This window comes from Antechinus flavipes, chromosome 3, assembly GCF_016432865.1.
Source record: "Antechinus flavipes isolate AdamAnt ecotype Samford, QLD, Australia chromosome 3, AdamAnt_v2, whole genome shotgun sequence".
NCBI classification, from domain to species: domain Eukaryota; kingdom Metazoa; phylum Chordata; class Mammalia; order Dasyuromorphia; family Dasyuridae; genus Antechinus; species Antechinus flavipes.
In genome coordinates this window covers 45,623,157-45,638,926 of record NC_067400.1, presented here as the reverse complement: position 1 = coordinate 45,638,926, position 15,770 = coordinate 45,623,157, and positions in this window count along the sequence as shown.

Genomic DNA, 15,770 nt, shown 5'->3' with positions numbered 1-15,770 from the left:
TTCTCTTATTATATAGATGAGGAAACAAGCTCAGCAGATTAAATGATTTGCTTAAAGCGTCAGAAGTGGGGTTTGAATCCAAGACTTTGGAATCTAGCACTGGTACTTTTTCTACTGTAAATGTTTGTAGTGTAGAATTGAATTTATTGAATTGAAAGCATTTCAAGAAATAATTTTGATTGGCATCTTGGTGTTTTGACTAATATTACCATCATATTATTCTTATTGTTATAAGTGAGGGAAAAAAAGCATAATGAAGTTTGGATTTTTCTTGGGTCACACAACAAAACCCCAAGGGAAATGCCACAATCATAATTGCTAATTCCCAAGCATTCTTTCCATCTGTTTCTTTGCTTTTAATTACAATGACCCTCATCTCCAGCACCTCTTGGTCAAGATGTTATTTGAAGAAAGTCTGGTAGTATATAGTTTGAAGACTTTCTGAAATTCTCACTGTTCTTAATTTTGTCTTTTGGTACTCATGGGATCTGGGTTCAGATTTTTGACAATTTTTTTTATTTGTGTCCCATTTGGAAATTTTTCAAAATGTCCAGACTGTTCACATTACATCTGAATAAGTGTTACCCAATGGCTTAATTCAAGACGTCTGGATTCCTCTAATTAGGATTCCTAATTTTTATAACTCATTTCTAAGAATATGTAACAATGAGCTTTGAACTTACATGGAAATTAGAAAACTCATTGGCAAGTGTTTTAAAAATGAACTTTCACTGAATTCTCTTTGTAGATGGGAAGAAATAATACAGAAATAGCCATAGACTTTTATTTAAAAACTTGTTGATAAACTAGTATTTCAAAGAAGCATTCACAAAAAGCAATTGGAAGTAATTAATTGATCTTTAAGCTCTTGGGTGCTTGTACCTAAATTCATGATATAAGTTACCTATAACTGAAGTGGCAACATTAGAATAATAGGGCTAGGGATTAGAGTTGTGATTTTCTTAGTCTGGACATTTCCAAGATGAGGAACTCCTTTTTCTTAGCAGTTTGGCATTTTCTTTACAACATTTATCTTAGAGAACAGCCTAGAATGAAAGTGTTGCTCCTCAGATTGCATGTGTCTCATAACATATCAGAGTGCTGTTCAAACCAGGTCAAAATGTAATTATGAAAAAATTTTTTAATAAAAATAAAACAAACCATTGATAATATTAATATGCGGTTTTCTAAGTCATCATATATGTGCCCTATAGGGATGTATATGGCCTATTGGGATGTGCATATGAATGGTTTAGTGGCTCCCAATTCTATTTGAATTTAACACCACTGGTTAACACCATTTGCCAAATGTTACACAAGAACAGAGGCAGGTCTTCCATGGTTCCTAAGCTACTTAAAAAAAAATCATTTTGCTACATTGCCTTTTCTTTTTTGTTTCAATTAAAACAACAAGTATAACAAATGGTTTCCATTGGTTTGAAGTTTGAGTTAGAACAATATGAGATAACGTCTTAATAAGCTAAATCCTTAGTAGCTGGACAAAAAGAACACAAAGTTGCTGATCTTGTAAAGTTAAAAAGTAGCTGTAAATTTAAATGATCTCCAACTCTACAAGAACTTTAGTAATTTTCAAATATCATTCCATGTCTACTGTAGCATATAATTTGTTTCTAGCTTCATCAATATTGTTTGAAAGGGCAAACACTTAGTTGCAAAGAAATTATATATATACATATATATATATATATATATTTGGGGACTGGGATAATTAGTTCACAGATACATGGAAACTCAGTGAGGAAATTTCCCAAACCAGTACAGAACTGCAACTGTTCTTTAATTTGTAGTCTTAGGCATGTTGGGACCACTAAGTAGGTAAGAGATTTGTCCATGGTCACAGAGCTAGTATGTAGCAGGAGACTGAAATCCAAGTCTTACTAATTCTGAGATTTACTTTCTCTCTGCTAATTTAGTTACACTATTCAGAGGAACAGGATAGATAGACAGTGTGGCTAGAATTGTATATGGAAAAGACAATGCTTTTTTAAGTAGTGAAACTTTCCTACTTTCTCAATTGCCAAATGCTTTCTTTTGATCAGGATTTTTTTTTCCTTGAAGAAGAGAGCCCAATTTTGATTATTTTAAAGTTATTGCTTTAAGGAAAAGACAGCACTGTGCTCCAGCAGATGGAAGATACTACTGCAAGCCAGGACATCTGGATTCTATTCCTGTCTTTTGCCACTCACCAGCTCTATGACTTTGGGCGTCACTTAACCTTCTCTTTCTCTGTATCCTAGTCTGTGGAATGAGAATCTTTGATCAGATGACCTGTAGCCTTGATGTTTTTAGAAATTTTTTTTTGTAGTTTTTATTCATTTGGTTAATGGCATCTGCTGGAATTTGCTCTAAAACGTGTGTTTTTAAAACATTTACAATTCTCCTATAGATCCGGACTTCATTTCTTTTGGGTACAAGCCCGTAAATGAAAAGAAATAAAAAAGGAATATGTTAGTAGTTACTTAGGTTTACTTATTTCCAATCCTCTTGCTTCTTCTCATTCATATACTGACATTCTGAATATAAGAATATCATTCTTTTTTGATTATTCTTTCTTTGGAAGCGTTTTAACTTCCCTATTCTAGGACTGACTGGATCATGTTTACAGAGCCTTTTCAAGGGCATCTGTTTGAAGCCACAGCTGAGGATGGGGCCCACAGAGCACACTGGAAGGATGCACCTAGAATTTGTTGAATTAAGTTCTTGCACCTGGATATAATTGTCGTGCCGCTGTGCTGGGCTTTTCTTAAGCTACTGGTAAAACAAATTAGCTCAATTTAAACTGGCATCCAGTAGGGAGGCAGCAACTCACCTCATATAATGTTTTTCAAATAATTATTTTTCTATTGCCAGTTTTGCCTCATGAATATTTTCCTGGGGGCTGGGTGAGAAAAAAAAATGGAGCTAAACCCAAGAAGTGATAAAAAATTTCTCTTCCTTTTATAAGATTCAATGTTGAGGCATTATAATTAAGATATGGGTAAATATGTGGTCATGATTTGAGTTCAGCTGGATGCTCTTCCTCCCTCCCCACATCTAAATGTAAATCTAAGATATTTAGAGAGCTCATACTATTAGAAAAAATAAATAAACAAACCCTGAGCTGCATTTGCATATGTTTCAGGTACTGCTGCCAGACTGACTATGGTAATGACACAAATGTGTTTTGCACTTGCGGAAAAGACGTGTAAAAGGTCTGTTCTAAGCAGGAGGCAAAGGTAATCCTTTATGTTTGTCTGGGGAGTTCATATAAATTCCACAGGATCCCATTTCCTTGCATGCTTTTAGAGTTGTCCGAACTTTGTAACCAAATTTACAGGCTTCTCTGAAAGCCATCAAAAAATACAAAACTTCAGGGGGATAGATGATGGCAGAATTGTGGGATAGGAAGGATTATGCTTGTGTGCTTCTGTGTGTGTGTGTGTGTGTGTGTGTGTGTGTGTGTGTGTGTGTGTGTGTGTTTACCTAATAGACCAATGATAAGATTTGCAAGTGCTTAGAAATTTCCATTTTTAAACAGGGATATCACACCTAAGTTTTATTAGATAAATAAACACACACACAAGCACACATACTATCTTTAGTCTTGATCCAATTCAGAAGACATTTTTATATGGCAATTTCACTGAATGGTGGGATCCTAAAGCTCCTGTGTACCTGGGCACACATACCCCCTCTATATATGTAGGATTACCTATTAAATATTGACTAGTGTTTTCAACAAAGAAAAATGATCCCATCAATGAGTTATTCTATGTATAATTGAATTACAGAAACTGAAGGTTATTTTGTCATTTCAACTCAATTCTGTGAATTCATTTCATTTCAGTTCAATGCAGTTCAATCAATCAACAGTTCAATTCAATTAAATTCAGCAAACATTTATTGAGTATGAGACAACTTGATCATATGAAGACTGTGAATGAGCTAAGTAACTGAAGAAGAGGAATTGATGACTTGAAAAATTCAAATGCAATTGTGAAAATTAAATATTTTCCTTATTAACAATCAAGAATAAGCTACCTATATTTTGTTAGAAAAGCAACTATTTTCTTTGAGACATAACTGGAGGGTAATTTGTTAATGCCTTTTCTGAAGAAAATATTACCTAGTATTGGTCATTATATCTATCTGAATCTTTATATGATATCTACCTTTATGCAAATGTCTTTCAATATATGTATGACCAGATAAATTTTGGCTGCATTAAGTTCTATTCCATTAATATCCATTAAATGCTTTACTATGTATAGAGCCCTGTACTAGGCACAGGTAAAGATAAAAAAAAAAATTATAAAAGATTTGTTCTCTGCTTTCATGGAGCCTACAGTCTAATGGTCAATATTATACATACTTGAATAATGATATTCCATACACAGATACCATACATAGATATGTACACAAGGGTATGTGTGGAAAATTATACATTTTAGCATATAGTTGTCCTTCCATTTCAAGATGACACTTCCATTGTGTTCTTTCCAATTAGGAGGGTGTAGCTGAATCAGCCATCCTTTCACTTTCTTTATATGCTTAAGATAATAATAATTAATGTTCTTCACCTCAGAATTTTCTGGAGGGTTGCTTCTTTTTATGTTAACAGAATGAAGAAAAGAACAATGCAATTTTTTTGAGATGTCACTTGAAAATCAGGAGGTGAATTTTCTTTCCTTGCCTTTTCCTCAGTGATGGCAGGATCAAGAATCACTGCTTTCAGCTCCTCAACAATCACAGGGTTGGGGAACAGTTTTTTTTTTTTTTTTTTGATGTACTACCGTGTCACATTCTTTCCTATTTCCAAGAAAGATATCATTTACATTTTTAATAGGGCTTTACATTTTGCAAATTATTTCATGGATTTTATTTCATGTGATAATACATTAACAGTATAGTTTGAGAGTTTCAACATTTATACACGATAAATGGCATCCACACCTGTAACATATATGTACATAGGTTTATGTTCATACTTATGTATGTATATGTGGTTCTGAGTGTGTTTGTGTGTATGATTCTTCCAACTATAACTCAGCAACAAAAGGTGATGTAGTTTAGTGAATAGAGAGCTAATGTTGAAGCCAGAGAATCCTGGTTTTAATTTCAGCTACTGACATATACTAGCCATATACTGACCTTAGGTAAGTCGTTTAATATTTCCATGGGTAACTCTTAAGATCATAAGTTGAAAAGAAGAAACTCGCCTGCATTAGTAGGAAGGTGTTTGCTCACAGAAGTTCCCTAAACCAATGAGAACAGATTCAGTCCCCATCTCCTAATTTAATAAAAAAACTTTGTAACATAGCTATCATAACCACCTTTCAGATCTTGTCAGATTTTGGAAAATATTTTAAATTATCTTTTTTATATTGTGCTATTTTGTAGAAATGCTTGTTTGATTCCTTAAATTAAGAAGGAAATAATTTTAATAGTATTTTATTTTTCCAAGTATGTGCAAAAATATTTTCAACATTCACCTTTGCAAAATCTTGTGTTCCAAATTTTTTTGTCTTTTTTTTCTCCCTCTCCTCTTCCCAAGGTAGCCAGAAATCAGATATAGATTAATCATGTACAGTTGTTCTAAACATATTTCCATATACATCATGCTGTGCAAGAAAAATCAAATCAAAAGGGAAAAACACAAGAAAAATACAAGCAAAGAAACAGCAACAATAACAAAAATATGTGAAAATTTTATGCTTTGATCCTCATTCAGTGTCCACAATTCTCTCTCTGGATACAGATGGCACTTCCATCCCAAGTCTACAGGAATTGCCTTAAATCACCACATTGTTGAAAAGATCATCATAAAATCTTGTTGTTGCCATGTATAATGTTCTCTTGGTTTCATTCAATTCACTCACCATCAGTTCATGTAAATATTTCCAGGCTTTTCTGAAATCAGCCTGCTCATCATTTCTTATAGGACAAGAATATTCCATTACATTCATATATCATAACTTATTGAGCCATTCCCTTACTGAGGAGCATCCAGTCAATTTACAATTCCTTGCCACTACAAAAAGGGCTGCTATAAATACTTTTGCACATGTGAATCCTTTTCTTTCTTTTATTACCTTTTTGGAATACAGTCTCAGTAGAGACACTGCTACATCAAAAGATATGCACAGTTTTATAACCCTTTGGACATAGTTGAAAATTGCTCTCCAGAATGGTTGGATTATTTCACAACTCTACCAACAATGCATTAGTATCCCAGTTGAAATATTTTTTTTTTAAAAAAGGATAAATTTGGATGTAGGCTTTTGGATTTGGTATCAATACAGAAATTAGAGATTGAAAGATATTAAATCACTTGTCCATCATCAAACAGCTATTAAATAGGAAAAAATGGGATTAGAACCTTGACTTTTCTGTCTTTTATGTCCATCTCTCTAGCCATCAGTATACCATGATGGCTTTTGAAGGAATACTTAGGACATACTCTAACTCATCCTCACTGTTTAAGCACTCATATGTCAGGACTAAATGTCAAATGGAGTTTGGGACAAGTAGATAAAGAATTCCAGTGATGATCTCACTTATTCATGAATACTCATAGCTATTCTTTTGTCCTTTTCAAAGTTTTCCATTTCCCTACTTCTTTCAGCAATTACTCAAGACAAACTTTAGCATGGAATAGCATTTTAGAATAGTGTTAGAAAAAGGTCTGTCTTTTCTTATGGAACCTGCTCATAGGTTTTATGGCAAGTAAACAAATCTCTGGGAGGAAGTTAGTTACTTTGGGGAGACACAGTCATTCTCTGATTTTACTGAGGGGAATACTTAATGCAGTGGAGCAATGGAGAGGAATCTGGCTTATCACCTGTAGAAATCTTTCTTGCATAGCAATTCCTGTGTATGGGGGAAATTTCTCAAACTTCTGAATTTTCTTTCTTAAATTAATATTAACCAAAGTTAAAGAAACATTTTAAATGCACCTAAATTTTGTCAATTTGTAACTTTTTTTTTGTTCTAGGGACATAAAAATAGAATGAGATTTGTTTAAAAAACATACAAAAATTCATGATTCGTAATACATACCCATTGAGTGTAAAGAGAACAAATCAGTATCTTAGAAGTTAATGGAAATTCAGAGCTGAAAACTGATCTTGTGAAATTGATTCATATACATTATTCAGGCCCCCCAAAAATGTAGGTCGGCATCTAATGACCATTAAAATTACAATGATAGCTATCTTGATTAATTCAATGATGGTGGGAATATGGAAAAACAGGCACACTATTTTTCTTCTGGTAGAAGTGTGAATTTTGAATAATAAGTTATGAAAAAATGAATGTTTGCAAAACAGTATAATAGTACACAATAAAGACCATGAAACCATTTACATATTTTTGTGTTTATTCTTTTCCAATAATGATCAAAGAATGTTATTGAAAGAATGATCTATCTGTATAAATTTTTATAGCAGTTTTATTCATAATGGTAAAACACTACAAACAATCCACAGATCTAATGACTGGGAATTAGCTAAATAAATTATGACATTTGGATACAATAAAATGCCATTGCACCATTAAGAAATGTTAAATATGAAGAAAACAAAGAAATACCAGATTTGAGTAAAGCTATACAGAACAAAGAAAGAATGCTATTATTATGTAAAAATATAACCATAGTAACAAAATCAAAGATACATAGAATAAAAAGAGACTTGGCTGAAAAGAAAGCTTTTTTATTATTATTTTTAAAATTTTAAAAAGTTAATAGGTGTTTTAAAATTAAAATCATAAATATTGGGAAATTTGCTTTCATGCATAATTATTTTTAAATTTGTTAATTTATTGTTTTGTGGTAATGGTTCCTAAGTAGAGGAATAACATTTTAAACTAAAAATTAAGTCTCAAATTGGTATTTACTTATTATTTCTTTAACTGGATTATCAGCTTAATTCTCAACTTTCTCAGTTTTTCTATGAGAATATAGACTTACATGGGAACTTTCCTTCTATATCCTAAAATGTGTAAGCATCTTGGGGCTGTCTATTTCTCTATTATAGATAATGGTGTGTACTCAAAGATATCATTATGATTTCTATATAAAGCTTTATTTATTTAAATCCTGAGAATTTCTGACTTCAGAGGACTTAATGGTGAAGCATGTATTATTCTTCCTTGCAGACATTTGAAGTACAATAATTGCAACATGATATATATGTTGCTAGACATAACCAGTATGTTGATTTATTTTGCTTTGCTATTTGTCTTTTTCATAAAGGAGAATTCTACTTATATGGTAGTGGGGAAATTGTTGAGAAATTACAGTGATTTATACATATCCATGCAATATAAAAGCACATATGCATTGCACATATGTGTCATGCATATGTACACATGACCAAGACCTTTAGGCATCATATCTAGGCACATATTTGTGAACATGAATAATACTTTTTTAGATTTTTTTTGACTAGATGAAATTTGCTTTAATTGCTATCTAGCCTTAATATGGCTGCAGCCATAGTCAAATGGAGATTTGTTGAAGACCTTAGCTTAAAAATCCAGGTTCTCATTTCATCCAGGGCCATCTCCAATCATCTTGATCTCTATCTGGCCACTGGATCCAGTTGGCTCTGGAGCCCTCTGAGGCAGGTGATCTTTCCCAGCCCTTTCTCACTTAAATCCAATTCACTTGTCCATCATGGCATCACTTTCCTGACATCTGTGGTCCCCTTAGAGAATGAAGGACAAACAACAACAAAAGATGTAAAGATATAAAGTTTTTTTTAAGCCAAGCAGCCATGTCTAAAGTTGGAATGAATAACAATAAATAAAACCAAGGGATGTTAATATTTTTCTATTAGAAATAGACATTAGACATGATGGCATAATTGTGATTTTTTTTTCTTTTTTCATGTGGAAGTAGCAAGGGATAGGGATGAAAAGATCACTCACAGTGGGAGCAGAGGTCCTTAGACCTTCTTGTCTTTATAGGGTGCTGGACTGTTGTGTTGACACCTTAAAGTACCCATGCTTCTCTTTTTTAAAAAAATTCTGCCTTCTTCCCTTGGCACACTATTGAAATTGTTCATTCATTGACAATGGGGGTTTTATATATGATGAAGAGTGTGTATATATACATATACAGACCTTCTTAGCATATATATGAAGATTGTATGTGTGTATAATTAATTAGACCTTATTTGATACTTTAAAAGATTTCCAGTTTCATAGATAGGGTTCCTCTTTCTGCTGGTGCTGGCTTAATAGTTGCTAATTGTGGTTGAACCATTGCTGGTTACCTTTCTTGTCCTTCCATGACAGACACACAGTCTACCTGAGTCCATTCTCAAAGCTCTTTTCAGATTGGTAATTGAAACCTTCTGGCATATGTATGCTGTTAATATAACATTCAAAGTCTCTATTCAGCTTCATGTTAGAAAGAAGCATGGGAGTAAAATGTGAGTGAATTAAACTTAATATAAGAAAAATATTGATTTATAAAAAGGTCAACCAATAAATGATTCCTCACTTTCATAAAAGATTGACAGGATTCCTTTAGAGAGCAAGCTCTCCTAATATACTTAAAAGTATAGATAGATTTACCAAAAATTGTTTATATCCAACATCCAAGGAACAAATCAATTGATCAAGTAGGACATATACATGTTCATGCAGGTACAAACTTGAAGAAACAAATAACTTTTATTTAAAAAATGCAATTCATCTAATCTTCAGGACACCTCTAGTTGTACACTTGAAAGGGTGCTGTATAAGGAGCCAGAAAGCCTGGATTCAAAACCTGCCTCTTCTACTTACTATCTGTTTGATCTTTGGCAACTCACTTAAACAGCCTTAGTCTAAGTTTTCTTATCCATCAAATGAGAAACATGAGCTAGATATTCTCCAAAGACTGTTCCAAATGTCATAAAGATAAAGTAGATTCATGAAAATTTCTTCACGCACACACACACACACACACACACACACACACACGAGAAAACCATGCATTTGTTTTTATATAGTGCACATAAATCATACCAATCACATTTGAATATTATATGCATACCTGGAATAGGCTATACTTATGACAATGGGAAAAAAAAGATAATTGATGTTCAAGTGGTACTATGAGGCTCCAATTCTACAGATATCCCAAAAGGTATCCATGATTCATAATACTATTTAAATATTATACTTAAGACCAGAAAGTGGTGACTACAGTTTTGAATAAAAGCACATGGCTCCTGGCTTGTAGTTTTAAGACCTTCCCTATCAATTGTGAATACATTAAGCCATTCTGGAGAGCAATTTGGAATTACACCCCAAAAGTTATCAAACTGTGCATACCCTTTGACCCAGCAGTGCTACTACCGGGCTTATGTCCCAAAGAGATCTTAAAGAAGGGAAAGGGACCTGTATGTGCCAAAATGTTTGTGGCAGCCCTCTTTGGAGTGGAAGAAACTGGAAACTGAGTGGATGCCCATCAGTTGGAGAATGGTTGAATAAATTGTGGTATATGAATGTTATGGAATATTATTGTTCTGTAAGAAATAACCAGCAGAATGATTTCAGAGAGGGCTGAGAGAGACTTACATGAACTGATGGTGAGTGAAATGAGCAGAACCAGGAGATCATTGTACATGGCAACAGCAAGACTATACAATGATCAATTCTGATGGACGTGGCCCTCTTCAACAATGAGATGAACCAAATCAGTTCCAATAGAGCAGTAATGAATTGAACCAGCTACACAGTGAAAGAACTCTGGGAGATGACTATGAATCACTACATAGAATTCCCAATCCCTCTATTTTTGTCTGCCTGCATTTTTGATTTCCTTCACAGGTTAATTGTACACTATTTCAAAGTCCGATTCTTTTTATACAGCAAAATAACTGGGCATGTATACATATATTGTATTTAACATACACTTTAACATATATAACATGTATTGGTCAACCTGCCATCTGGGGGAGGAGATGGGGGGAAGGAGGGGAAAAATTGGAACAAAAGGTTTTGCAATTGTCAATGCTGAAAAATTACCCACGCATATATCTTGTAAATAAAAAGCTAGAATAAAAAAAAAAAAAAACCTTACCTACCTCTGTGGGATGTCAATGAATTTTACAATTCCTTTGGAGTCAATATCTCTTTGAGGCACTAAGGAGTATCATAATGCGCAGAGTTCTGGTTCAGGAAGACTTGAGTTCCAATCCTACCTCAGACACTATTTGAGCTACTTGCCTAACCTCTGTTGATCTCAGTTTCTTCAATTATAAATTGCTAATAACCCCTACTTCACAATTGTTGTGAAGAGCAAATGATATTTGTAAAGCATTCTATTGACACATAGTAGATACTTATTAACTCCTTGCTCCTTCCCTTTTCTCCCCTTTGTAGTACCCTAACCATAGAAATGTCATTCAGAGAACCCTTCTGGGCTCAGTATCTAAACAGTCACTTGACAGCCCTCTTAAATCAATATTTCTTTGAAATACCCAAGAATACAAAAGCATCATACAGGGAATACATTTGTGCTCAGTATCAGATACCAACCATCTGATCAGTCCATCACAGATGAATACTTTGATCTCTTCCAAAGAAAAGGTCTGAAATGTAGAGGGTAAAAATGAATGTCACTCTTGAAGTAGTTTTATAGTATTGGGACAAGACAATGAAAAATTGGCCATGCTTCCACAAATGGTTGGTTTCATGGAAATTCAAATAAAAGTTTTGAATTGTTGTGAGTCTGGGGAAGCTTTATTTAAAAGCTTTTGCTCCCTGGGAGTAGGAAGTCAAGTGAGTTATGAAATTTGTCTGCACCTAAGTACCAGTCTTCCCCAGAGTGAGGTGAATGAAGTCTGTTTTTGACACATATAAGGAAGATGATTGAATGGTATACACTTCAAGAAATGTAATGATTCCTGGATCTGTTTTTACTCAAGTTTTCTTAGTACTTCCCCAATTTCAAGCAAAATTGAGGGGACAATTATAGTAAGTATTGAATGCTGAGTTGAATCAATCAATTAAGTACTTCCTATGTTGTCAAAGGGGTATGGAGTGTACTAGGAACACAAGCACCTCTGGTTTGAGAGCATACTGAGCCCTTTTCAGTTTGCTCCCTTATTTTTGGTAGCCACTTGTCATCTAAGTGTCAACTGTTGCTCCAAGAAGTTATAGCATATGTAGAGGCTCTACCCTGTTAAAACCTCCTCTGCAAATAGGCTAACCTAGATTGAGGAAAACTGAGAGAGACTTCATCCCCATTGATGAGTCAGAGGGATGTCTGCCCTAAGCAACTGAAGATTCTTCCACTAGAATGGGTGGAGGAGAACAATCTGTTCCAGTGGGTCATGAAGGCAACAAAGCAGACGCTTAGCATACTTAGAACTTGGTCAGACATTGAAGGTGCCGAGGTTATCCTCAGCGTCCCAGGCCATCACCAGACATTCTGACTTTTGTCTTGCCACTAGATTTTGATGATTGTGGAAAAGAAAAGGAGGCTGATGATTGTGCAATTCTGCTCGCTTAAATCTAATTCATTTGCCAGTCAAGACATTGCTTGTGATATCCTTTGTCCTCTTTGAAACAAAAGAAGAACAACTATCTTGGGAGACGTTGGGCTAAACATATAGGATGCAAAAATGGGCAAAACCTGCTCCTTACTTCAAGGAACTTGAATTCTAATGTGTACACACACACACACACACACACACACACACGTACACGTTCACATATATATGCATGTAGATTATTTACACACATGTGTAAATCATGCATATACACATATATAAATAATATGCATATACCAACATAAAATATGTTCATAATATGCACACTCTGCACACAATATGCATATACACACTATATTGATACATATGTTGCACATGATATGCACATACACATAATATGCATATACATATAGAAAATATATTCATAACACGCATATACATAGTATACATACAGATTACCCATAATATGCATATATAGAAAATATATTCACAATATACTTATACATAATATTTGCACAATGCATCACATATAGTATGCATGCATGTATAGAAACATATTCAGAATGTGCACATAATATGCATCTACATAACAATATGCACATATATTACACATAATATGCATATATGTAGAGATATATTCATAATGTGTATACAATATGCACTTATGTGTATATGCATACATTACATATAATATGCATATATGTATAGACATATATTCATACAACATGCATATCCATGATATATGCACATATATCACATAATATACATATAGAAAACATATCCATAATATACATATACATGATATATATATATATATATATATATATGTGTATATATACTACAATACTATATGTATACATATAGAAAATATATTCATAGTTGATGGAAAGTAATTGGAAAGAGGAGGCATTAGAAGCTAAGCACACTGAAAACCATCTCTTGCAGGAGCTGGGATTTGTGCTAAGTTTTGACAGAATTCAGAGAAACCAAGAGGGATGTGAAGAAGCAAAACATTTCAGACATGGGGAATAATAGCTAAGAGAAAGGCATGGAGGTGAGAGACAGAGTGTTATGTCTGAGAAACTTCAAGCAGGTCAGTGTAACTGGATCATAGGGTGTATGTGAAGGAGAGCAAGACATAAGCAGATTGAAAAGATAGAAAGGGGCCAGGTCAGGAAGAGCTCTCAGTGCCAAGCGGAGAACTCTAGATTTGATCTTGAAGGTAATAGGGAGCCATTGGAGTTCATTGGACAGGGGTCATCTGTAAGATTTAGAGAAATCATCTTGACAGGATAAGCTGGATGGGATAAAGATATGAGGCAAGTAGACAAGCTAAAAGACAAGGGGTGAGGAGACCTTGGACCAGGGTTAGAGTTATTATGCATGAAGAGAGAGGGGTATATGTGAGGGATGCTGTGGAGGTAGAAATGATAAGCTTTGACAATGGATCGGATACATGGGGTGAGTGAGAGTGCTAAGTCGAAGATAATATCTCAGTTGTTGAATGCTGCTGAGCATGGAAGAGGTACCTACCCACATCTACTTGTTAGCTTGATTTCCTGACCCTTTTGGTCTTGCAAAGAACTATTATGCCTTGGGCATCCAGTAGGTAATAACATTAAGGAAATCACAATCTTGGTTCTCATAAAGATGCGAGAACTTTGTGTTATGAGTTAATTTAATTAGTTCAGTTTTGCCTGATAATTTCTCTTTCCTCTTGCTTAATATGCAGGTGCTATATTTGGGGTCCTCCTGTTGATTACTAAAGGAATGGCATCATATGGAAAAAACAACAAATGGCTAGAGTATTGTCTTACAAAATAAAAATCCCATAAATGAATTTTCAGGGAGAACTTTTAGTGAGAAATTAAACTCAATTAAGCATATAAACCCAATGTAGAAAATGCCTAGAGGCTTTTGTAATGCTTTTTAGTCCAAATACCAAACTCAAAATAAAATGCTTTTTTTTCCCCTAATCAGAACACATACTTTGTGTGTGTGTGTGTGTGTGTGTGTGTGTGTGTGTGTGTGTGTGGTAAATTTCTACCATTCCAAAGCATGAAACATAACAATTGAAATAAAATACAAATTAACATATAGTTACAAATCAATGTATATTTGTAGCATAAATAGCTAGTTGAATTTGTAAAAAAAAAAAAAAAAAGTAAAGAAAATAAGCAATTTTTCAGGTGTCTACATTGTTTCTATTTTCTGCCTTTATTTTTCTTACTGTTTTTCTCCTTCACAGATCTAATGGGTAGAAATGATATATTTCCAAATGCCAGTAAACATTGGATAAACATTTAGAAAGATAATGGGAGAGAACACTTTAAAAAATGATATACATAATACATGATTTCTGCATGTCAGTCTCCATGCTTTATGGGTTGCTATGTCCAAATAAATCTATTCCTAAACATTTTGGGTTAAAACCATTGACTACCTCAGTTTCCTCAACTGCAAAATAAAAATAATAATACTATGTCCCCCATCCCACCTCAGTTATCATGAAGACAAAATGGGATAGTATTTATAAAGGGCTTAGCACACTATCCAGCACATTAATGCTGCTTAATAAATACTTTTCTTTTCCTTTTTCTTGTGTAGTAACTACACTCACTTTTAAAGGATAATCAGCTCAGAAATGGGTTAAAAGCCCTCAGAATTTTGGAAGAAGATGGTAATAGGCTAGTTATATGTCTGGAAAGTCTAGATCTCTCAAATTCCATTTTCATTCGGAAGCAAAGAAAGTTTACATTTGATGTATTTAATTTCATTTCACTTCAGAATATTTATTCAAATGATTACTAAGTTCCAGGTATTATACTTGATTCTGGGGATATAAAGACGTGTGTGTGTGTGTGTGTGTGTGTGTGTGTGTTTCCCCTCTCTTCAAGAAGACAACATTATATTGGCAGTTACAAATTGTAACCAGAAAAGTAAAGATTAGTGATCACAAATATAAACAGAGAGGTAAATAAACTGTACACACAAAATAACAGAAAATAGTTTTAGGAAGTAGGGGGCAGTAACAACTGTAGGTATAATGGTAGGCTTTTATGTAGGTAATAATTTAGCTATGCTTTGAAACAAAGGATTCTGAGACATGGAGATGAGAAGGATGTGTATTCCAGACAGGGGTAGAATTATGCTATCGTATAAGTATACAAGATGGAATATCATAGCTGAGGAATAACCAGTTGCCTAATTTGACTGGAACAATGGATACAAGAAAAGATATATGATATGATAGGAGATAGGAAATACAACTGGAAGGGT